Source organism: Trachemys scripta, chromosome 5, assembly GCF_013100865.1.
Source record: "Trachemys scripta elegans isolate TJP31775 chromosome 5, CAS_Tse_1.0, whole genome shotgun sequence".
Classification (NCBI taxonomy): domain Eukaryota; kingdom Metazoa; phylum Chordata; order Testudines; family Emydidae; genus Trachemys; species Trachemys scripta.
In genome coordinates, this window is record NC_048302.1 from 7,606,471 (window position 1) to 7,630,487 (window position 24,017).

The following is a 24,017-nucleotide window of genomic DNA, read 5'->3' on the forward strand; positions in this document are numbered from 1 at the left end:
AGGGTAGGGATAGGATACAGAGGGACCTAGACAAATTGGCGGATTGAGCCAAAAGAAATCTGATGAGGTTCAACAAGGACAAGTGCAGAGTCCTCCACTTAAGACAGAAGAATCCCATGCACTGCTACAGGCTGGGGATCGAGTGGCTAGGCAGCAGTTCTGCAGAAAAGGACCTACGAGTTACAGTGGACGAGAAGCTGGATATGAGTCAACAGTGTGCCCTTGTTGCCAAGAAGGCTAATGGCATTTTGGGCTGTATAAGTAGGGGCATTGCCAGCAAATCGAGGGATGTGATCATTCCTCTCTATTCGACATTGGTGAGGTCACATCTGGAGTACTGTCCAGTTTTGGGCCCCAAACTACAAGAAGGATGTGGAAAATTTGGAAAGAGTCCAGCGGAGGGTACAAAAATGATTAGGGGGCTGGAGCACATGACTTATAAGGAGAGGTTGAGGGAACTGGGATTGTTTAGTCTGCAGAAGAGAAGAGTGGGGGTGGGGGGGATTTGATAGCTGCTTTCAACTACCTGAAAGGGGGTTCCAAAGAGAATGGATCTAGACTGTTCTCAGTGGTAGCAGATGACAGAACAAGCAGAAGCAGTGGGGAAGGGTTAGGCTGGATATTAGGAAAAACTGTTTCACTAGGAGGGTGGTGAAGCATTGGAATGCGTTACCTAGTGAGGTGGTGGAATCTCCTTCCTTAGAGGTTTTTAAGGTCAGGCCTTACAAAGCCCTGGCTGGGATGATTTAGTTGGGGATTGCTCCTGCTTTGAGGTCCCTTCCAACCCTGATATTCTATGATGGAAGACCCTAAATCTGATTTTCAAAATTGTCTATGGGCCAGTTTTTCAAAGGTATTTAGAGGCTTAAAGGTCCACATGGGCACCTACCGGGATCTCCAGATGTGCCTGAGCAGGTTAGGCACCTCACTCTTCAGGGGGAAATGGGAGATATCTTTGGCAATATGGCCCTGAGACACTCCCGTGCATTGAGATTCGGGGTTTGCAGTGCACCCATTTTACATCAAATTTAGTTTGCAAGCTGTCTAACATAGGCAACTGCTCAGTAACTTCTGAATACACAGGGAGAAACGTTAAAGCTGACAGACGCTAATTAAACAGAGTTAGTTTGATGATCAGTGTGTCCTCATGCCATGAATTGTCTATTTGGATGGACGCACGCACGCACACACACCATGCCCTTTCTTTGTATTTTTTCTCGACTGCTGATCTGCATAGCAGAAGGAGAAGGACGCATGCATTTTATCACCTTGCAGGGATTAGTGAATCCTTCTGTCAATCCCTTTTGCCAGTCAAGTATGCTCATTTTATTACAAGAATTAACACACAGTCTTGCAGCCACACAGGATTGATAGCGTGCTGGTTTCTTATCAGTGATACTCCTCTCCCCAAGGCTACTGCAACATCCAGGAGAGGGGGTTGTTGCCAGAGTATAAAGAACAGATTTTAATTAGTACAAGGGGGGGGGGAGGGGCGCACCTGTGTGTTGCATTTGTTGTTAAGCCAGGCAGCCTTTTCAAGGGCACTTTGTGGTAGGCAAGCTGTGAGTATTCACCAGGGTACATGGACTTGATACCAATGTCCAGGCCCTTAGATTCTATGTGCAGGTTCCTTTCGTTCATCATGATGGAGTCAGTGGCCGTTGGCAGGGCTGGCTCCAGCTTTTTTGCTGCCCCAAGCAGCAAAGAAAAAAAAATCGACTGAGCTGCCCCCAAAGTGGAAGAAGGGGAGTGAAGGACCCGTCGCCGAAGACCTGGATGTGCCGCCCCAATACCGGATGGAGTGCTGCCCCTTTCTATTGGCCACCCCAGCCACCTGCTTCATTCACTGGTGCCTGGAGCCAGCCCTGGCCATTGGGATCTGACCTAAGTGCTGCAGCCCTTCAATACTGGAGTGGTCTGGTTTGGATTGGGATTTTTTTTTGCTCCGTTTCTATTGGGCTGTCCTTGGGAGCCAAGTATCGAGCGTGTTTAACCAAGTGTGGCTTACAAGAAGCGCACACCCAGTGCCCTTCTGTGGAGGAGGAGTCAAAAGTAGCACGCGAGAGCCTTGTAGTCATGTTGCTGAAGAGGATGGGCTCTAAGGTCGGTGGGCCATCCGCTGCCACATTTGCCAGACACTTGAGGACGGTATCTAGACGCCAATTAAGAAAAGCATCCCTAGTCAGGAAAGCACTTCAACACCCATGTTACATGCCCAAGTTAAGAATGTGCTTATGTGCTGTACTGAACTGGGATGGACTTACTCAACTATATGCTTACCTGTTTTTCTAAACTGGGACCCATCTGATCCATCTCTGGACCAGATTTTTCCCGAGTGCTCAGCACCATTTAGGCATCTGTATGAAAAGGCCAGATTTTCAATGGTGCTCGGCTTCCCCTCAGTGTAAGTTGGTTGGTACTGAGCAATTTTGAATATCTGTTCTTACCTGTATGTTTATTATAAGCCAACCATAATGTGGGCTCTTTCTTTAATATCCCATGATTGACAACGTGAACCTGAATGTTTGTATTCCCTAGCACTGAGTCTATGGCGCCCTTATCTGTTGTAAAGGCCCTATAGTTAATCATTCACCCTTATGCATTTTTAAATTAATCCAAAATTAGAAAAAAATATAATAGCCACCAAACTATATGAAAAAAACATTTGATTATTCCAGTGCCAATTAAATACCAATTCACTTGATGTCAAGGTGAGTTTAACTAATTTGTGGTCCTTCCATAGCGTTTTGATGATTGCAGATTAAGAATTATTGTTTTTTTTACATGTTTACTTGCGATATATTATTCAGCCACTAGACCAGTGGTTCTCAAACTTTTATACTGGTGACCCCTTTCACATAGCAAGCCTCTGTGTGTGACTCCCCTTATAAATTAAAAGCACATTTTTGTATATTTAACACCATTATAAGTGCTGGAGGCAAAGCAGGGTTTGGGGTGGAGGCTGACAGCTCACAACCCCCATGTAATAACCTTGTGACCCCCCTCAGGGGTCCAAGCCCCAGTTTGAGAACCCCTGCACTAGATGTATCTGTCTGCTGTATAGTAGTCCAGACAGCATGGGGTATCTGGTAAGCAAGAGAGACAAAGCTAGAACATGAGCTATGAGGAAGCTTATTTATTTGTGTTTTCAATTGTAGTTCTTTTTCTTTAATAAACACTGTGGATGAGCGGACTCACCCCTGTGGCGCCTCCTGCTGGTGACTTCTGGGAATTAGCTCTTCCAGCATCCTGGAGCGCCCTCTGCAGGCCAGTGATCCGCCTGTCCTCTGGCCCCCCGTGTCCTTCCTGGACCCCGGTGCCCTTGTATCTGGGGTGCTGCCCCCTGGCAGTACACCCCTCAGTACTAGGGTCTCCCCCCTCTTGGGAACCCCCACCCACTATCCCTACCTCACCTCAGTATTAGGCCACTCCCAGTCACCAGCTAGCCCCCGCTCCCTGGGGCAGACTGCAGTATAGGCCACTCATCACAGGCAAGGTTGGGTTTGGACCTGCTGCCTTGGCCTACCCACGGGCTGCCCTCTGCAACCCCCAGTACCCCTTGGCCTCCTACTAGGCCACAGCCTGGGGCTATCCAGGCTGGAGCTCCCCAGCCCTGCTCCACTCAGGTACTCTGTCGCTAGCTCACTGCAGCCAGGCCCTTCTCCCTCTGAAGGCAGAGAGAGACTGCTGGCCTCTGGCTCCCAGCCTTTTTATATAGGGCCAGCTGAGGCCTGATTGGGGTGTGGCCCAGCTGCAGCTGCTTCCCAGTCAGCCCAGCTTAGCAGCTCCCAGCCACAACCTTCCCCCAGGGCTGTTTTAAGCCCTTCAGGGAAAGAGTGGGGTAACCACCCCACTACAACACCTTCCATTTGCGAAGAACATATCATGATACACTGAACTTCAAGAGAGGCAAATCTACCCGATTAGTCACGGAACAGCGATGGCTGGACATGTGAAAAATAGTAAGGTTGTTGTTAGTATATGTTCTGTACTGTGGTCATTTTATTCCCGGAGCTGGCTTGTCTCTGGACCTTACATAGTTATGTAAGGGCATAGGAGCCTTTCCTAGCCCTTTCTCCCCTCTCCCCATTCCCTACCCCATGCATCCCAAGACAGTCTGGCCTCAGAACTTTATCGTAAAATTGCATTGTTATAAAATAATGAATGCTATGCAGGCAGTCAATCAGGAATGCCAAATGATCTTTTCCTGTACAAGTTCAAACAGACATCTAATGGATTTCAAAGGCAACAGGGAAAAGTGACCCAAGGAACTAGTTACACAACATATCCTTTTTTATTATGCTTTCTTTGTACAAAACACATTTAAGCTGTGCAATGCATCACCGCAAGATATCATTGGAGCAACATGCTCATCAATATTGAGAAAAAGATTAGCCATAGCTATATAGATGAGAACATCCACATGATGTACAATTTTATCCAAAAGGCTATCCTGTATTGTCCATATGCTGCTATTTATTATTAACCACAACGTGATGGGAGTTAAACAAGAAAATCACCCTGAGCAGGGTATTTCGTTCATCTCCATATGGCTTTTTGCACCTGCCTCTGAACCAGGTGGCTATGGCCCCTGTTGAAGACAGACTACTGGGTTAGCTGGATCCCAGCTATGATCTGGCATAGCAATGACTAGAGTCATTCCCCAAAATACACCCACCAGCAGGGCTAGCCTTCTTGGGGTACAGCTTTTTGAAAAAAGGGCTAGCCCTTTTGGAAGATCACAGCACATGCACTCTCCAGATGATTTCTCCAAACCTTAATATTTCATGGCTGTTTCATATTACAATTAACCTACCAGGTTGCTGGCTCTGCAGGCACCTAATTTATTTGGGAAATGGTCCCTAGTACATTATTTTACATATAGGCAATTATGGTAAGAGGGCACAAACTGTCATTGTCAAGATGATCGTCACCACGCAGTGCAACCGTGAGATTTCCCCAAGGGCTCACTGGTGGCCTCGCTTTGCTCCCAGGGAAGTCGCTGGGAGGTCTGACATCACTGGAAGCAGAGTAAAGGCAAGGCCGAGTGCTTCTGAAAAATCTCTCCCATTAGAGAAGAGATTTTTTGCTATAGGGGAGGGTATTTTGCCTTGTCAGTTTTCACAGATTGGATCAGACTCTCAGGTCCCCATATCGTGTGTACACAACCTATTCCAGAGGAAGTGTGTGACATACGGCAGTATCCAGCAACATCTTTGGGAGATCTCACTGTATGACGTGGTGGGTCAAGGACGGTCTGTAATTCTATGGGGTAGGGTAACATAGAGGCTCTAGGAACCAAGAACAGTAGGGGTGGGAGGACAATTAGACAAATTCATTTAGGTTGTAAAAACCTCCATAGAGGTCTCACTACCTATAACTAGCTCAAACTGGATTCTCCAGAGACCGACAGACAAAGGAAGGATTTTTTGAATAAATCGCCTGAGTTTAAACTGACTCCGCTCTGCTTTTTGATCCAGCAAATGCACAGGACCTTCTGTCCAGGGAGGGGTTGGACGGACTTTGGAGTACTGAGACTCCTCTGTGAGGCTGATGGGTAACTTCTGCTAAGTGTTCAGCCTCTGTAGATGAGCTTTTGTGTGTTTTCGCTGTAATGCTTTCGCCTTAAGAATAATTACCCTTGCTTATAATGAGCGATGTGGTAGCTTATGAGAGCTGGGAATTACATTGTCCCTAGCCTTCAGAGAGAAAGCAAAGTGCAGACGCTGGCCTGTTTAAGCAGGCTGACTTGCTGGGAAATAACACGGTAAAGGCAGGGATGCATGCAGCCTGGAAAACCCTGGTTGGGTGGGAGAGAAATGAGTTCAATTCATTGTTCTGTCGCAGGCTTCCTGTGTGACGTTGGGCAAGTGTCTCAGGTCCACCAGTTGTCCAATAGGGTTGATAGACCTGCTTGCCGGCCCCCCCCCAGAGTGTTGTGAGGATACCTATGCTACTAAATGTGGGGTGTTCAGCTACTACAGGAAAGGGGGTACACCTTAGATAAGCTATGTAATGTCACGTTGGTTATGTTTTTTAAAAGAAGCACAATCGCTTTCCTAGCCTTGTTCCCCACCGCTTGGTGTGATGAAGCTGCTGACCAAGAAAGCAGAGACGCTAATGTTTTGATCAGATTCCATAGCTGTATATTTGATGCCGTTTCTTCTGATTCCATCTGCATACCATGTTTCCTTCTTGGGAACACAGACTGACAGGCCTGTTTAATCTTTTATATTGGCCACAGTGATAACTTCCTATTAAATATTTCATATTGTTGTACTGATAAAGAACATAAGACATTATGCAAAACTTGGCACAAACACAGTCCAGAGGCGCATCTGCTTCAAAATAAAACACTTGAGAGATCTGGAACTAAACGAGTAGTCGGGTGGCTGAAAAATCAAGCCAAGCAGCCCGTGTTTTCAGCAACATTGCAAGAGTTTCATTATGGGTGTGCACAGTAAGCAAGCAAACGCTCCATGTTTCAACCAAAAACCTTCTCAGGTTGTTCCACAAGTCATCTATAAATAGACCTTTTTGTAGATTGCACGTTGCTGTTCTTTCTCAGTTAATGTATTGCGATTGTATTTTGTTATTTATTGCATGGTTCCAAAGTGCTTCAGTGTAGACAAATGCGAGTATTAATTTAGCAGTCTGACCATAAAAGGCAGAGATGTACGTGATGGCGTCTGGCCCTCTTTTACAAGATATGAGCCAATGCAGCCGTGTGGAAGTTGAGAGCTACATGCTTTGATTATTAAATGTTTCCATTTAACACAGGGCAATAATAAGTGAAAAAATCTGGAGGAAGAATGCTTTCAATGATGTTAAACTGCGGTCTCCAGTTATTGCATCTTATATTAGGCATGGAGGTACTTCCTGTGGACAGTTTCTCACCTGCCTTTTGCAAGGTAAATTCCATCAAAGGGCATCATGGGAAATGAGATGGAGTGTTGATATGGCCTAAAAGTGACCGGCTTTGGGAATTGGTTTGTGAGCTAAACATTGCATCATGCTGTCATTACGCAGCTGTGTAATGTATCCCACTTATTTCATAATTCATGGGTGAACAGGGGGTCCTGACCCACAGCAAATTCAGGATTCATAATGTCTTGAAAGTTATCACTGCAGGAAATAGGGCAGGCACACCGCTGTCACCAGCAATCATGTCAAGAAGATGAACACAGACGAAGATGGAGTCTGTAGGATCTAGCTTAGCGTGAAGGCAGCTTTGTGAAGCCAGAAAGAGGGAATCTGCGTGCTATGGGAGGGAAAGAGGTTTGATGTAACAAGCGTAATAAGCTCTGTGGCCCCTAGAGTGAAGAGGATGACCTGGGAATGGAGGAATCCTGTTAGCAGAAAGAAGGCATGAGAGCTGAGAGGATCTGGACCTTGAGAGAGGGAGGCAGAAAGGCTGGAGTCAGAATGGAAAATGGAGATGTAAAGAACTGCCCAACTTTGTGGTAAGTAGCTCCCCAGCTATTGCCTGAGGAATAGAATATCAGGGTTGGAAGGGACCTCAGGAGGTCATCTAGTCCAACCCCCTGCTCAAAGCAGGACCAATCCCCAGACAGATTTTTTGCCCTAGATTCCTAAGTGGTCCCCTCAAGGATTGAGCTCATAACCCTGGGTTTAGCAGGCCAATGCTCAAACCACTGAGCTATCCCTCTCCCAAGGGAGAGATAAGGCATCATCATAGAATGACGTATTGTACTAGCTGGGGAGCTGTTTAACGCCAGGCACTGGGAGTCCAAGGTATGTTTTGTACAAATCGTGTTATTTCTTAGCAGGTGTGGCAAAGGGCTGTCATCCAGCTTTTCAACCGTGTGGAACAGAATGACTGTCCGAACATTTCACACATTTAGATTTAATTCACAAAAGGTTCCCCCTTCAACACCCCAAACTTCCTTGAGTTCTACAAGCTCGGAGTCCTGGGAGTGCGTAATGTCATTCCCCTCTCTCCGAGCCTGAGTCCAATGGGCTTTGGATTAGGGTGCTCTCATTTTACCTCCCATCGCTTGTGTTCCTTTCCCTTGACGGCATGCTGGATGGATTTCCATCTTCTGAAATATACTTGCTATCTGCCTCAGTCATCATCTGGTACCTTCCCCATCAGGGCCGGCTCGGGCTTTTTGGCCGCCCCAAGCAAAAAAAAAAACCCAGGGTGGCCAGATCGGCAAAGCAAAAAAAAAAAAAAAAAACTGCGGCGGGGGGAGAGCGCGGGGGGGCAGGGGGAGGGGGGGGGGGGGGGGGGAAGAGGGAAAGCAGGCAGGAGAGAGAGAGAAGGGGGCTTCCAGGGCTACAGCAGGGGTGCTGCCACACGGCCCCTCCCGCTGAGGACTCTGCTCCGGTCGGCGGGGAGGGAAGGAAGAGGACTGCCCTGCAGGGCACTCTGGTTCTCCGCGCCGCCGCCCCTTACAGGGCAGCCAGAGCGGAACAAACAAACACACAAAAACAAAACAAACAAAAAAAGCGGCCGTGCCGCCCTAGGATTGGGCAGAATGCCGCCTCCAACAATCTGCCGCCCCAAACACCAGCTTGCTCAGCTGGTGCCTGGAGCCAGCCCTGTTCCCCATGTCATCCCACCTGGCCATGCAAAGCAAAAATTGGTGCCACAAGTTTAGGCTCCTAAGGCCCCTGTGCAGCTGCATCACTGTAGCACTTAATGAAGATACTACCTATGCCAACAGGAGAGCTTCTCCCATCTCCATGTCCCCAAGAGGCAGTTGCTGTGTTAATGGGAGAAGCCCTCCCATCGACACAGTGCTGTCTGTAGCAGGGTTAGGTCAGCATAACGGCACCGGGCAGGCGTGTGGATTTTCCACAGGCCTTAGCAACTTAGTTATACTAACATAGGCATGGTCTACACTACCAACTTAAGTGGCCTGATTTTCAAAGGTGCTGCGATCCCAACAGTTTCTGCTGACTTCAATGGGAGCTGCGAAGTGCTCAGAACTTTTGCAAATCAACATCTTTATCTAGGTGGATTTTCAAAACTGCCTATGGGAGATAGGTGCACCAATCCCAATGAATTTCAGTGACTGACTTGCTTAGGCTCCTTTGAAATCCCGCCTTTGGAGCCTAAACAAGGATTGAGGAGCCTAGCTTTAGGCTCCTAATTATGAAAACCTTGACCAGCTTTTTTCTTTCGTGCCATCCTGAATTCTGTCAAATGTATGTTTATGCAGGCCTGCTGTGACTGGCACGGTATGCTTAAGAAGCCTCCATGCTGAGTCTAAGGATTTTAATTCAGCCTCAGTTTATTTCCTAGACTTGAAAAGATATAGCTTTAAAGGCCTGGTCCCCACTAACCCCCCACTTCGGACTAAGGTACGCAAATTCAGCTACATTAATAACGTAGCTGAATTCGAAGTACCTTAGTCCGAACTTACCGCGGGTCCAGACGCGGCAGGGAGTCTCCCCCGTCGATGCCGCGTACTCCTCTCGCCGAGCTGGAGTACCGGTGTCGACGGCGAGCACTTCCGGGATTGATCCGGGATCGATTTATCGCGTCTAAACCAGACACGATAAATCGATCCCAGAACATCAATTGCCTGCCGCCGGACCCTCCGGTAAGTGTAGACGTACCCAAAGCGTCCACACTGCAGTTCAGCTGAGCACTAGATACGGGGTGGGATTTTCAGAAGCACACAAGTGTAGACAAGCTCTCAGTCACTTCAGCATAGACACCACTACCGCCCCAGCAGAGGTTCTCCTTTCGGCATAGGTGATCCATCTCCGTGAGAGGTTGCAGCTTGGGCAGCAGGAAAATTTTCCCATTGATCTAACATGGTCTACACTGGGGGTTAGGTCAGTTTAACTGGATTTCCCAGAGGTGTGGATTTCTCACACCCCATAGGGACATAGTTATTCTGCCCTAATTTCCTAGTTTAGACCAACAAGTCCCACTGACCTCCCAACAGGACATGTGCTCCCCTATTAATTATACTTACATTATACATATGCTAACTCACTTGGGCTCTTTTGAAAATTCCACCCATTATTATAAACTCTGTGGTTTCCTCTGATTTACAAGATTGTTTGATGGAGAGAACTACAGGCCTGAGTTAATACCAAAAATGTCAGTGTCTGTAAAGCACATGGGCGAAGTTAAAAAAAATCAAAAACTGAAACCGAAAACATAACACAGTATTCATTGGCAAAGACCAAAGGAAAAAAACAGGGAATTTACTGAAATTGCTGGTTATTGGAAGACCAGAACAGAGGGCTGGTGCTGTCATTAATGATAATAGTGTAGTTCTGTATGCTGAGCTAATATAAAAACACCTATCACAGTGAATGTACAAAATGAGACCTGCACTTTCATATTAAATAGAAAAAGAACATTAAAAGACAAGTTGATGAATAAAACGTAGCTTGACAACTTAGTCCACAACTATGAAGGTAGATAGCACAGCACCTTGGAAAATGCAAGGCTCTCCACGTGAGCTCTGTGAGAAACTTGCTGGTTACAGGGAACATAGTTTCAGAACTCACGAGTTTGTTTTGAGTTTTTGGCTCCTAGGAACATGAAAATTTAAAGGAGAATACTGCCAAAATTGTATGTAAACTGGTGCATTTTACCAAAATATGTCTGGATTCATCACCTGCCTCTTAAATGGTGCTAATCCTCCATAGGTAACTCTCTGTTTCAGCATGAGTGAACTGCGTTTTTCTCATTAAACATACCTACAAATTACATACAGACAATATGGTCAAGGGAAGTTATTATGGTTGTGAAGACAAGCACACAGAAGAGTTAGGAAATGTCACAATTTACACAGACACACACACACACGCTTTTGCCAATGAAAATAATTCAGACCTGCCAAACAGCAGCTTGTCTGTCAATCTCAAAATTATCTGGGTGGATAAAAATGTTTGCAATCTATAAATATTTGGGGAAATTAATTCTAGAAAAGAAGAGCAAAACCAAGCATGTCTGTAGAACAGTTAAGAGGCGAATGGAAATAGGTTTATATGTACAATTATTATACTAGAACCAGCCCTAAGTACACAATCTTTGGAATGATCTACTTACAGGAGGCAGTTAAAGTGGGCCACCTTTTTCCACAAATAGTACTCGCGACCCTGCTTGTAAGCTACAAAGAATGACCATAAGAAGGCTGATATAACTGCTCCTGCAGTATTTGATCATGAAAAACAGACAACCTTGACTTCTCAAATAAACTGCCCTCTTTAGTTTTTACACATTTCAATTTGTGGTGAACTATAAAGGCGAAAACTTTTCTAGAGGGGCATAAAATGTTATGTACTAGGTGGGAAAAAGGGGGGGGTGGGCATCAGGGCAGCACAGAGAGAGTGAGAGAGAATTAAAAAGAGTTCTTCTTTCAGGCATTCAAGCACCCGAGTGCTAAAACCTGATCTGTTTGCTTTCATAACACCTGAAAAGCATACCAAAATAAATAAATAAAAATACATGCTTTAAAATGGTGCCTTAAAGTGAATGTTTAGCAAAAGCCTCTGCCCAATTCTAGAGCTAGTAAAGCTATTTCAGACCTAGACATTTTTTGATGGAAAAAAGGATAATCTTTGTCATCAAAATGTTCCCATTTTGTGACTCTCGTTACCCAATGCCCATTGGGCTCCCTTATTCCCTTAGGCCTCATTGAAAATCCCAGCCTAAAGCTACATTTAATTAAACATTTTTTTGTGTGTGTGTAAATGAACTGCACTTCTTTAAGGCCTGGTCTTAATTCTCCTCTTGCTTATGCTAGTGTAAACTGGGACTAACTCTCTGATGTTGTGAGAGCGGAAGGAAACCCACAGTTCACACACTGCAATGTACACAGGCAGCATGGGTGGGATTACGAAAAGCACTCGGCATTTGGCCAACTCCGGCCACTATGAAACCGGTGGGAGTTTTAATCATTGACTCAGTGGGGAACAGACTCAGGTCAACATTGAGTGCTTTCGAAAATCTCGTTCTATATGCCGATCAATTTATAATTACAGCTAGGTCTTATCTAGCACTTTGCATCAGTAGCTCTCAAAACACTTCACAGTCGCTAATGTATTTAGTCTCTCAGCAAGCCCGTGAAATAGGACAGGGTTATTATCCCCATTTTACACGTGGGAAACTGAGGCACAGAGGCTGAATGGCTTGCCAAGGTCACAGAAGGTCCGTGGTAGAATGGGGAATTCAACTCAGGTCTCAAGGCCTAGGTGCAGGTCCTACACACTGGCCCATCCTTATGGCACAAATTGGTCAGTGTTAGAGTAATAATCCCTGCTAGTAACAGAATTTCATAGATGTAATGATGTGAATAATATTATGGCTCATCTTTGAGTTCTGCACCTTTCTCGTGCCTTTTCAGTGTCTTACAGCTACCATTTATATTGATCTACGTGGGGCAGTACTTTTCTTTCCAGAACCTTGTGATTTCAGCATGACTTTCTCACTGATAATAAGGGTATATCGTCTTCTGGCTGTCAGATCTTTGCTTTGTAACACACAGCTTGGGAAAAAAGAAAGTGAAACCCTCAGAAAACAGCTGGTGTATTTCCTGAAAAAGATTTAGGGCCAAATAAAGTGATCCCATATGGCTGGAGCCCTTATTAAATACAGACACCCTTATAATAATAATATACTGGGGTATTCAATTATTATTTATATTACAGTAGCAGCTAACGGCCCCCAACTGAGATCAGGACCCCACGTGAGGGCCAGAATGTAGGGTCTTTATGAAATGAATGGTCTGATGGAATATATTTGCCTTTTAAAATAGATGTATGCTACAACATCGATAGGCACAGTATGAAAACCTGGAGAGAGAGAGAGAGAATTTAACACAGAGAAAAATAAATCATCTGGACAGTTTCAATCTTTTCTTTAATTTTCTCACTTTTTTTCCTCCCCAGATTTTATGAAAAGGTTGTCAAGATGCACAGTCTCTCTCATCAGATATTTATTTATTCATTTAAAATATTAATATGGGAGAATCCTATTACAATACTGCCATACAGGAAGAAGCAGCCAGAAACAGACATGGACGGCAGCCCAGCAGACAGCATTAAATGTAACACCTCCCAAAATATATTTTTTTCTGCTTTTATTTTATCCCTTCGTTGACTCCTGTTGCAGAGAAATCTGCAAGTGCTTTCCCACCCTGCACAGGAAACAGAATTGTACTGACACTGTTTGTTTGAAATGGTAAAATATCATCGGTGTCAGGTGGAGAGCCGATATAAGTGGCCAAGATGTCAGAGTTTGGCTGTTCACTTTTGAGGCCTGATGTTCAGAGAATACTGAGCACCCACTCTCGGAAAGTCAGCCCCCTTTTATCATATTGTCAGTGGCTCTTAAAGTGTTTACAAAGGAAGTCAGGCTGATGATCTCCCCTTTACATATGAGGAAACTGAGGCACAAAGTAGTAAAGTGACTTGACCAAGGTCACCCAGCAGGCCAGGGAAAAGAATACAGGTCTCCTGTATCTCACTGTGGTGCACTACCCATTAGGCACCACTCCCTCCCCCTTTATGGCATCTCCAATTGGCCACCCCACAACCTGAGGCACTCAGCCTCTCTTGTCCTTTTGAAAATCTTGCCTGCGGATGTTTTAAAATGCTGACCTTATTTTCTTTCCCCTCCAATAGACACTGCAGCATTGTGTTTTCTGGATGACTCAACCTAGCAGGGACCACGTGCCGCTCAGCCCGCTGCCTCCCTTGTTCATGCCCAAACCGAGTGGTAAAAGTTTGCTCGTTGCAGCTCAGTTCTCATAATAACACATTTAGCACAGCCTACGTAGCGTTCAGCACAGCTTGTTCTTTCTGCTGTAGAAAGGAGCAGGGCTGAACTGGCATGAACGCTGAACCATCTTCGATCTCTAGGGAAGGCAGCTTCTCCAAGTCACAGCTGAGGGCACTGGATTTGGTGGGAAGTCTTAGACTGTCTCTACTCTAGTCCCCTCTCGCCTGGATTTTCCAAAGTCCCCAGCTCCTGTATTGTGGCCACAGCTAGGGGACCCCACGGGGATCAATCCCGCATTGTGCTAGGCCCTGGACAAATGCATGACACAGCTAGGATGACAATGGACGCTGCTGGGGCCCCATGGCTGGAAAAGCTGCCCCCAGCTGTGGTGTCGTTTCAGACTGGGCCCTCCACCAAAACATGCCTATTCACCAGCTTAACTTGTGGCAACGTAACACATGGTTTGGCGGGGCAGGCATGCCCACGCTAGCTTTAATCCAGCTCCAGTAACAATAGTGGCGTAGCTGTAGCAGCATGCAGAGTGGCATTGGCTAGCCGCTCCAGAATGTACCTCAGGTCCTGGGAAGGCTGTGCCCCAGAGGCTAGCCAATGCTGCCGTTACCCGAGCTAGCTTTGATCTGGGCTATGCCAACACGTGTTGCAAGCACACCTCCTGATTGCAATGCAGACGTACCCCCCGTGTGTTCAAATGTGCCCTGCTCAGAACCTGCTTCAGTGTGCTTGGGCATGTGAAACCAAACAGCCCCTAAAACTGAGGGCGAAAAGCAGGGTAAGGACAAAGGCCTGCTTGAGACTTGACTGCCACAGAGCTCATGTGCATACACACACTCACCGGGTATGTTCACAGGGGTTTGCACATGCTCAGTAGCACACAGAACTTATTTTGACACACAAAGCACATTTTCCCATGACACTGGATGCTGAGTGCTTTCGAAAAGCTGACCCTTAAGCTATACGTCAGCTTGACATTGGGTGTCATTGTCACATAACAGGTGTGCATTCCGAGAGCTTCCCTGCGTAGCTGAAAGTGGTGAGATTTGCACACACCTTGCTTTAAAAAGCCATTCCTTCCCAGCAGGCACCACAGCGCGGGACCTTCTTGAAAGGGTGAAAGAATGTAGCTTTAAGCAATTAACACGGTAGCAAATGTCCTTAGCGTTGCTCCATATGGTGTGTAATTTAAATCATCCATCTTGTCTGCTATGAATGCTGCTAAAATTGATACAACACCGTTTTAAAGCAGACAGATGTTTAATTACACAAATCGCCTCCATTCCTGAGATTTTTTAAAAAAATAATAAGTAGAATCAACGTGGGCCTGTTCCACTGACATTGATGCATCCAAAATAGGTTTGGGGAAGAAGAAGTATAAATCATGGCATATGTCTGAAATTCTAGTTTGACCAGCAGCAGCGCAGAAGTAAGGATGGCATGGTATGGTATTGTCACCCGTACTTCCAGGGCCGGCTCCAGGCACCAGCAAAGGAAGCAGGTGCTTCGGGCAGCCAATGGAAAGGGGCGGCACAGGGAGTGTCTTTCGGGAGAGGGATAGCTCAGTGGTTTGAGTATTAGCCTGCTAAATCCAGAGTAGTGAGTTCAATCCTTGAGGGGGCCCATTTAGGGTTCTGGGGAGAAAATTGGGGATTGGTCCTGCTTTGAGCAGGGGGTTGGACTAGATGACCTCCTGAGGTCCCTTCCAACCCTGATATTCTATGACCCTTAACAAAACAACACTAGTGCCTGGGAGTGGTTTGCAGTCGCTGGGCTTATGTTTTAGTCTGGCAGACCAGCCCATTGTACATGTCAGGGTGCTGCCCAAAGACAGCTCACACAATGTGGAATCAAAAATGACAAAAGGAAAGAAACTTCCGAGGCCCAATCCTCCTGCCCTGAAACAGCCATAACCCGGGGGGTGGTTGACTTTAGGAGTACAGACAGCAAATTCCTCCAGGTCCTCAGAACTCCCTGGGGTGCTCACTTCTTATTCAGGGAGGTGAAGCCCTGGCTGGAGACAGAAGGGTTGCAGGAGAGGAATTGACCTCGCTGGATAAGGGTGGAATTAACACTTTTGGGGGAAGGGGGAAGACAGGCACATCTAGGTTCCAAAGAGAAAAGGAAGGAAACCAAGGAGGGGCTGAGATGTGTCCCCGGGGGCCTGGCAATGTGTCCCGTCCCCCCCCCCCCGTTCATGTCACCTGCCTAATTCCTTTCGCTACTGCCCGCATGAGGAATGACTCGTCTGCGTGCCTGAGGGTTGGACGGTTGGGGCCTTTGTGCATTTTGACCATTCCTAAGGCCACACAGAACTCCAGACCTGTGACTGTACCACCCCACTGACCACAGGCCTGGGTGAGCAGGCCATAATTTATCCTGTCAGGAGTAAGGCTCAGTTCATCCTTTATGTGGGAAAAATAAATTAAAAAAAAAACTATAAGCCCCGGGGAAGGGGGGGGGGGGCGAAATGCCGTGAATTTTAGTTTGGAGAGACTCCTCCTCATCCCCCCCATTGGTGTTGCGGGGTTCTTTGTGATAACTTGGGGCCTGATCTGGCAAACACTTGCTGGCAGGTATAAAGCCAGTTCCTGTTGGAGTCAATGACAAAACCCAATAAACTTCAATGGGATCAGAGTCTGGCCTTTTATAGATTCCTATTGCGAAAAGCACCATTGATTTAAATAAACTCCATGCTCTAACGCTAGGTAAAGACTGTTTTGCAGACTCAGGCCCTAATGGGGCTTTTGTTGTCAAACAATTCAAAAAGTTTTTACAAGAAGGAAAACAAACCCTAGATCACTGAAGATTTGAATACAGTAGATAGGGACATATACCATCCACTCACTCTGCTGTGAGCCAATGTCACAGATAGTAGGGGAAAGGTGGGAGGGTTTAATAAGGGGAATTCGCATACCAGCAATCTGCTTTCCTCAAATGAAAATTAAAAAAAAAAAAATCAGGAAGACTACTGCCATGTCACTTGTTCTTTTAGAATGCAGCTCTTAGTGGCTGCAATGGCTGTTAATCTGTGCTTTTTATTCCTCTTCAATAATATATTTTGTTGCATGACTTCCCTGGAAAAGGTAGCCCTCCACGGCATATTCACATACTTGGTGCAGCGTTATACATAACTGCCATAAGACGCTCCTAGTTTTCATAGTCCAGCAAAAAGAGAAAATAAAGCAAAACCAAGATATATTATTAGGGCCCTACCAAATTCACAGTCCATTTTGGTCAATTTCATGGTCCTAGGATTTTAAAAATCGTAAATTTCATTATTTCAGTCTATTTACATCTAAAACTTCATGGTGTTGTAACTGTAGGGGTCCTGACCCAAAAAGCAGTTGTGGGGAGGTTGCAGTACTGCCACCCTTACTTCTGCGCTGCTGCTGGCGGCAGCTCTGCCTTCAGAGCTGGGTATCTGGAGAGTGGCGGCTGCTGGCTGGGAGCCCAGCTCTGAAGGCAGAGCCACTGCCAGCAGCAGCGCAGAAGTAAGGATGGCATGGTATGGCATTGCCACCCGTACTTCTGTGCTGCTGCTGGTGGGACGCTGCCTTCAGAGCTGGGTGCCTGACCAACAGACGCTGCTCTCTGGCCGCCCAGCTCTGAAGGCAAAGCAGAAGTAAGGGTGGCAATACCGCAACTCCCCCCCACAACTCCCTTTTGGGTCAGGACCCTCAGTTTGAGAAGCGCTGGTCTCCCCTGTGAAATCTGTATAGTATAGGGTAAAAGCATGCAAAAGACTAGATTTCACTGGGGGGAGGCGTAGCAGGTGGAAGAGATAGCCATGAATGTGTTAGGGCCCTATCTATTATATAAGCATTATATCATAATTGCATATATAACTCTAAATTTGCTTATTTAGTTAAGCCAAGCTATTTTCATTTAGATTCCTTCTTCCCTCTCAGAATGAAATTTTGCAACATGCTCCTTAAAATTATACCTCTATTACATTTTGCAGGAGAGAGACAACTTTCTCAAATAAGGGCTGTTTTGAATAACTTAAAGCTAAAATGTTCTTTTAACTATAGTTTCAATCCTTCCACCTGCATTTCAATATTTGATACAAAGACCAATTTACAAAGTATACATACCTGTAATCCTTATTTGCATGGTAATGATTATATTAACACACACGATTAGTTCCATTGAGGTCAGTCGGCCTATTCACATAAGTAAGGATTAGTTATGTGATTAAGAATAAATGAATCAGGCCCATACTACAAACACGGTATTGACCTTTATTTTACTTTGGGACCTTGGAGTCTGAGACTCAAAATGTATTTGGTTTCCAATCGTCCATAGGAACTTTTCCATCTCATTTTAATCTGAGCACATCTCCGTACATTTATTTTTGTAGGGTTGTTTTTATATTATCTAAGTGAATACTAGTAAATAAACTTTTTTATTTTAAAAGTTAATCCATCTTTAATGTGAAATTTAATTCACAAATGAAATATGTAACCATTTTAGAGCAGGATCTGGCATCAAGATCCATTAACCTCACTCCTTGCACCCATGTAAGGGACTTCACTAGAGTGCAAGGTCCACGATACCACCATTTGGATTTGGGACTTTGCTGTATATTATAACTCCCAGAGAATTGCTGAGACTGTATTTTCAGGATTTAAATTTGAATGCAAATATCGCTCAGATTTTTTAAATAAAAACAGCAATTAATTCAAGAAGGGGAAACCCTACTGATCTAAAACCCAAAACATTTACTTTTGCGAAATCAGTAAAATTATTGCTTCCTAAAAAATCAGCAAATACTAATGATAAATTCAATCCATTATCAGACTAATTATTGTTTGGAAACATAGTTTCAAATTGATCTGTTCCACAGATAAACAATTTGTTCTAAAAAGACATCTATGCTTATAACCTTGTAACTCAGAAGGTTTTCAAGAAAGTTCATGAAGGAGTAGTTTGGTTTCACTATTAACATAAACATATTGGCTTTTAAAGTAAGCAGGCATAAACTCATTATTTACTTGTCTTTCATTTGATGATCAAGTTTTCTGCTTGCAAGGGCAAAATGTAGGTCATTCTGATCCTCCTTCCTTCTCTTACAATCTAGTTCAGAAGCTCTGTTTTTCTGCAACCTTCTGCTGTGTGTACATTTACATTTTCCTACAGTCCCCAGAACTTCAATTGCTGACAGAATGTTAACACCACCTATCAAACGGGAAGCAGAATCTATTTTCAGAGCTTCAAAATTAATTAAAAAGCATCCATTTTGACAGGGTAAATAATCATGCTTAATATCGACTAGATAACATTTGCAGTAATTTACAAAGCAGGGAAGAGTAAAAAGTGATTGTCTTGAAACATACAGTTGGTATTGGTGTATGATCTGATCTTACAAACTACCAGGGAACACGATACTGATCACAGTGCTTAAAAACCCAGGACTGTAAACACTGAGGCTTTTGTATCGATTTTAAGAATAGTCTTTCAAATATTGTTTTTTTAAAACAATCACCGAGAAGACTCAGGGCAGTGAAGATATTGCTCCTGCAAATTTTAAACTACAGGAGTGTACAAAGCATCATTCAATTGCATCCTTTTCTTTCTTTCTTTCTTGGCTTTACTGGATCTAAAAAAACAGCAATGTAGATTTCCTTTTTATTTGCTCTGGCAATTGAAAGAGGAAGATGCAATTTGATGTGGTGAAACCAGTTCCTTCCCTGTTCCTCCTACAAATCAAAACAAATTTACAAAGACAAAAGGATGGATTCTTTGGCTTGATATTCACCCTTAGCCACCCATGTATCACACATAATTAGCAAGTGAAACCTACAAATTAGATGTCGTAATTTGGTAATTATACCACAGTCTGGTACTTTTTAACCTTTTCTTACCCAAACTAGAACGCTCAATGTTATTTTTTGTTTTTCACAAAACAAATGGCAAAAATGGATGCCTTATCTGCCCACATACTGTCAATCTTTCATTCTGAAAATAGAATATTTGGGGTAAATTAAGTTTATCTCTATCATGGACACATGCATTATTATTGTTCTAAATGCAGGATGTCTATCTAGGACTTTAATAGAAAGCTAATTACAAAACAAACTTCACATGTGAAGCCTAAAGACATATGTCCTACCTTATTCACACACACACAAATACAGTATTTACTGTATTTCTTCACCAAAGACATGTACAAGGGGACTGCATATTAAAGAAAGTTGTGGTTATGAATGTTTGCATGAAAACAACTTGCACTGTTCTAACAGTTTAACATCCAGGCATTTTATGTGCAATGCCTGCTCTATTTATTAGAATTGTTCTCATGAAAACTTGAAAAAGATTTGCTTGTGTTAAATGAGTAGTCACGTGATTCTTGCCCTCCACACACACTCACAAAGAAACTGCAAAGAGAAAAGAAGCAGGATACATATTGTATAACTATTTGCCTGTATGATATGATGGGCCGGATCCAAAGCAGCTGAAAGACTCCCATAGATTTCAATGGATCAGGCCCTCTATTTGTTCGGACACTCATTTTTCATAACTGTTTAAGCAGCCCTTTCCAGGGTCTCCTGAATCGTGTCATTCTTACTCAGTCTTAATCTATAGCTGCAAATCTGATTAGACTCAACATTTTGTTACTTGAAAAATTGCTTCCACACAACAATACCATAACTGAAATCAGAGGAAGGAAGAATAATTCTTCCAAAGGGCTTCAAGACGTGGGGAAAACATTCTAAAAATGATTTGCAAATTGCTGGAAACACAAATATCCCCTGCTTTTGATCTCAGGCCCTTCAGTTTCTTCCGCAGTGTAATTATTGTTACCCAACTATGGCCCTGATTCTGAAAGCCTAATTTTAAGCACATGATCAGTCCGACAGGGATTACCATCATACAGGAATATGCAACAGCAATGTTAGTGCCATTGGTTATCCAAGATTGATTCTTTGGTGTATTCTGCACACCTTGCTACTGAGATATTTATTTAAAAGAAGGCTTGAAAACAAAATAAGTTATGTTTTTCAGTGCAGCGCCTTTTTTCACCCCACTAGCCTTTGACTGTCTTCCATTCCCATTGGCTGGGCAGCACTCTTTGGGAAATGTCTCTCTTCTCAGAGGCTGACACATTAACTAACAGGCTGATAGCTCTTGGAAATGCTCTGGATATATCAATATCATTAGAAATCCAATTAATATTTTTCTGTGCCGGCTTTTTCAAACAGAAAAAGCCACTTGATAGTGCTTTAAGGCTTTGCTATTTTTACTTAACGGCACTAGGGAAAGTGCTGACAAACTGCTCTTTCGTTCCTTTGATGAAGTCTCTAATAGCAAAAGTAAATTAAGGCCAATTTTCCCGAATTGTGACATAAAACTTAATAAATAACTGACTGTCCTTTTCTTTTATAATACTTGAAATGAGCGATTTCCTAAAATACCAGGACCTATGGCTGTGACGCTGGCTGACCAGATGCCAACTCATGCCAAGGTGCCCAGGCCTCAGTGGAACACTGACAAATAGAACTGGAATCACTCTGGCTCACCTGTGCGTTAGTATTGTTAAAAATAGGTACTGGAATTATGCAAATGTGCTAGACTTTATTGCATGCTTGTATGTTGCTGCCTGCATTAATCTGACTTATAACATCTGCATCCCATATTGTAAGGTAATATTTAAGCATTTGGCTTAAGCCTCTGGGACTGTGTAAAATCAACAGACAGGAGAGAGACATTAACTAGCATAAAGTGCTGATCTCCAGCAGAAAGTGTTACGTCCTGGCCAACAAGGAAGGCCTGTCAACACCAAACAAACTATTGTGAAACATGAAAGGGGGCAAAATCTTTGTTGATTGGTCTTCCCCCAGCCCCATGCAGATGTGTCATGGAAGTGAATTTCTCCCATCCGCTAACTTTGCAGCTCACAGCACAACGGGGGAAAGGAGTAAAAACTCCTAATCAAAAGGAACTGTATCTCTATGCTACTTGGACTCTGGAGGCATGGTTTTCTAGGCATAAGCAAGAGATCCCCAGCTGTTTAGCCCGGGTTAGCCCTAACGGATGTGTAGAGCTAGCTTATTATAGAAGCTTCTATTACCTTCTGAAACTTAAGATTGTAACTCATTTGTGTATATATGTTTACCTGCTTTAAGCTTGTAAATAACGCTCTTATTTCCTTTTCCCATTAATAAATCTGTATATAATTTATTACAGGATTGGCTACAAGTGTTGTCTTTGGTGTGAGACCTAAGGAGCAACTGACTGAACTGGACCTTTGGGATTGGGAGTAACCTGAATATTGCTGGTCTGTGCTGGAAGGGACCATCTATCAGAAAGGCAGGCTCACCTGGATGGTAAGACAGATCAGAATACCCAGGGGGACTGTCTATGCCTCCATGTTCGGGCTGTTACAGTGACTGAGGAGTTCACATTTGATATTTGGCTGGTGAAATCTAAGTGCAGGACTCACAACCAATTTAGCGTTTGTGCTCTGCTCCTTATCTGTCTGCTCTCATGCTCTTGAACCACTGCAAGACAGCTTGAGAATGGTAAAAATAAAAAAAGCCAAATGATAAACTAATCTTTTGCCTGATTAAATTGATGCAGAAAATGTTTATGGAAAGAGGAATAAAAAACATTTGAGCAAATGTTTTACTGTTTTTAGAGGGCACTTTCTTCAGTTCTAGGCTAATGAAGATGTGTTGCAGGGCTTTATCGTTTTATGATACGCTACTCATTGCCATCTGATAACATAAGAGGGCATTTGATGCCATGTGTTAACTTTATAGAGAAGATCTTTGAAACTGGAGAGCAAACATACAAAATAGCAATACGGTATTTAGCACTTTATGGAATTTTCATCTTCAAAGCATTTACCTGTTTAATCTACACAATTATCTGAAGTAGCACTGATCTAGGTTATTAAGGTATATGCTTATATGTAAATATATAATGCTATATAATATACATTTCTTGTCTTTCATTTCAAAGGATTGTCACCAGTCTGCCGACAATGCAAAAACAAACACACTCTCTGAAGAGATGAGACACACAAAATAAAACCCAGTAATGTAAATAACCCTATGTCACTTTCCCCAGACTTCAGCTAACAATTGGGAAAGTACGGCGCGCACTAGGGAATGCCAGATAACTCAGGTCTGGGTTTGGTTTGGTTTGGTTTGGTTTGAGTGGAGACCCGCTACCAGCAATGTGACCTGGGGTGATACACAGGGTCATTATGGCAGTAGCCAAAAATCACGATTTTCCCTCAGGTCCCAATCCTGCAGTCGAACCCAGCAGTGCACACCCCAGAACCTGTTGGAGCCTCATTTACCTAAGACATACGATGCCCTCTCCTGCATCTCATGTAGTCATTTATTCTGTGCAAAATAGGTGGAAGACACTGGGCACAATTTTCTAAGCAATTGAGTGATTTAGGAGCCTAAATCCTATTGAAAATCAATAGGACTTAAACCCAGGATGGGGCAGGGCTGGGAGTGCACGATAGGTTGTGAGCTGTCATAGGCAAGCAGAAGTAATTAGTGGCTTGTTTAATAATGCCAGAATGAAGGCGAAGGAGGCCAATTTCCCCAGCGTGGTGACCATTTGGGGAAGGGATTGATTAGCAGCCACACATAACCCTGCTCTGCTATCACATACAGTGACCCTGAATCACCTGGACTGGCTCCACATCACGCAGTACCGGCAGAGCACAAGGAGGCCTGTAAAAGGATTACATCTCCTGGGGCTGAAGGCCATTCAAGGCACCACCGAGGAGCAACAGCCCATGTGATCTCCTCCCAGTGCACAGGCACCGACTCTGTGGGTGCTCCGGGGCTGGAGAACCCACGGGGAAAAATTGGTGGGTGCTTAGCACCCACTGGCAGCTCTCCGCCCACCCAGATCACCTCCACTCTGCCTCCTCCCCTGAGCGTGCCCACTTTTTACCCCTAGCACAAAACAGCTGTTTCGCGCAGCTGGGAGGGAGGAGGGAGAACGCGGCATGCTCGGGGAAGAGGCGGGGCTGGGGCGGGGATTTGGGGAAGGAGTCCAATAGGGGCAGGGAAGGGGTGGAGTTGGGGCAGGGACTTTGGGGAAGGGATTAGAATGGGGGCGGGGCAGGGGATGGGGCTGGGAGGGAGTGAGCACCCACCGGCACCAGGGAAAGTTGGCAACTATGCCTCCCAGTGGCCTGTTTGCACAGCCTCAGGGAAGCAGTCATGACCTCATCCTACTTCTGCAGCAGTGGCCTGTTCTCCTAATACTCCCTTCCCCTGTCCTCACCTTTGAATCCTCGGTCACTACCACCTATACG

The 24,017-nt window shown here is 44.5% G+C and overlaps 1 long non-coding RNA gene across 1 annotated transcript; it reads left to right on the plus strand.

Annotated features, from left to right (window-relative positions):
* Nucleotides 1-6,645: 6,645 nt before the first annotated feature.
* Nucleotides 6,646-22,227, plus strand: LOC117878190. The gene is made up of 3 exons (XR_004645915.1): nucleotides 6,646-6,911; nucleotides 7,318-7,463; nucleotides 21,917-22,227. It is a non-coding gene; the product is annotated as an uncharacterized LOC117878190 (long non-coding RNA).
* Nucleotides 22,228-24,017: the final 1,790 nt, after the last annotated feature.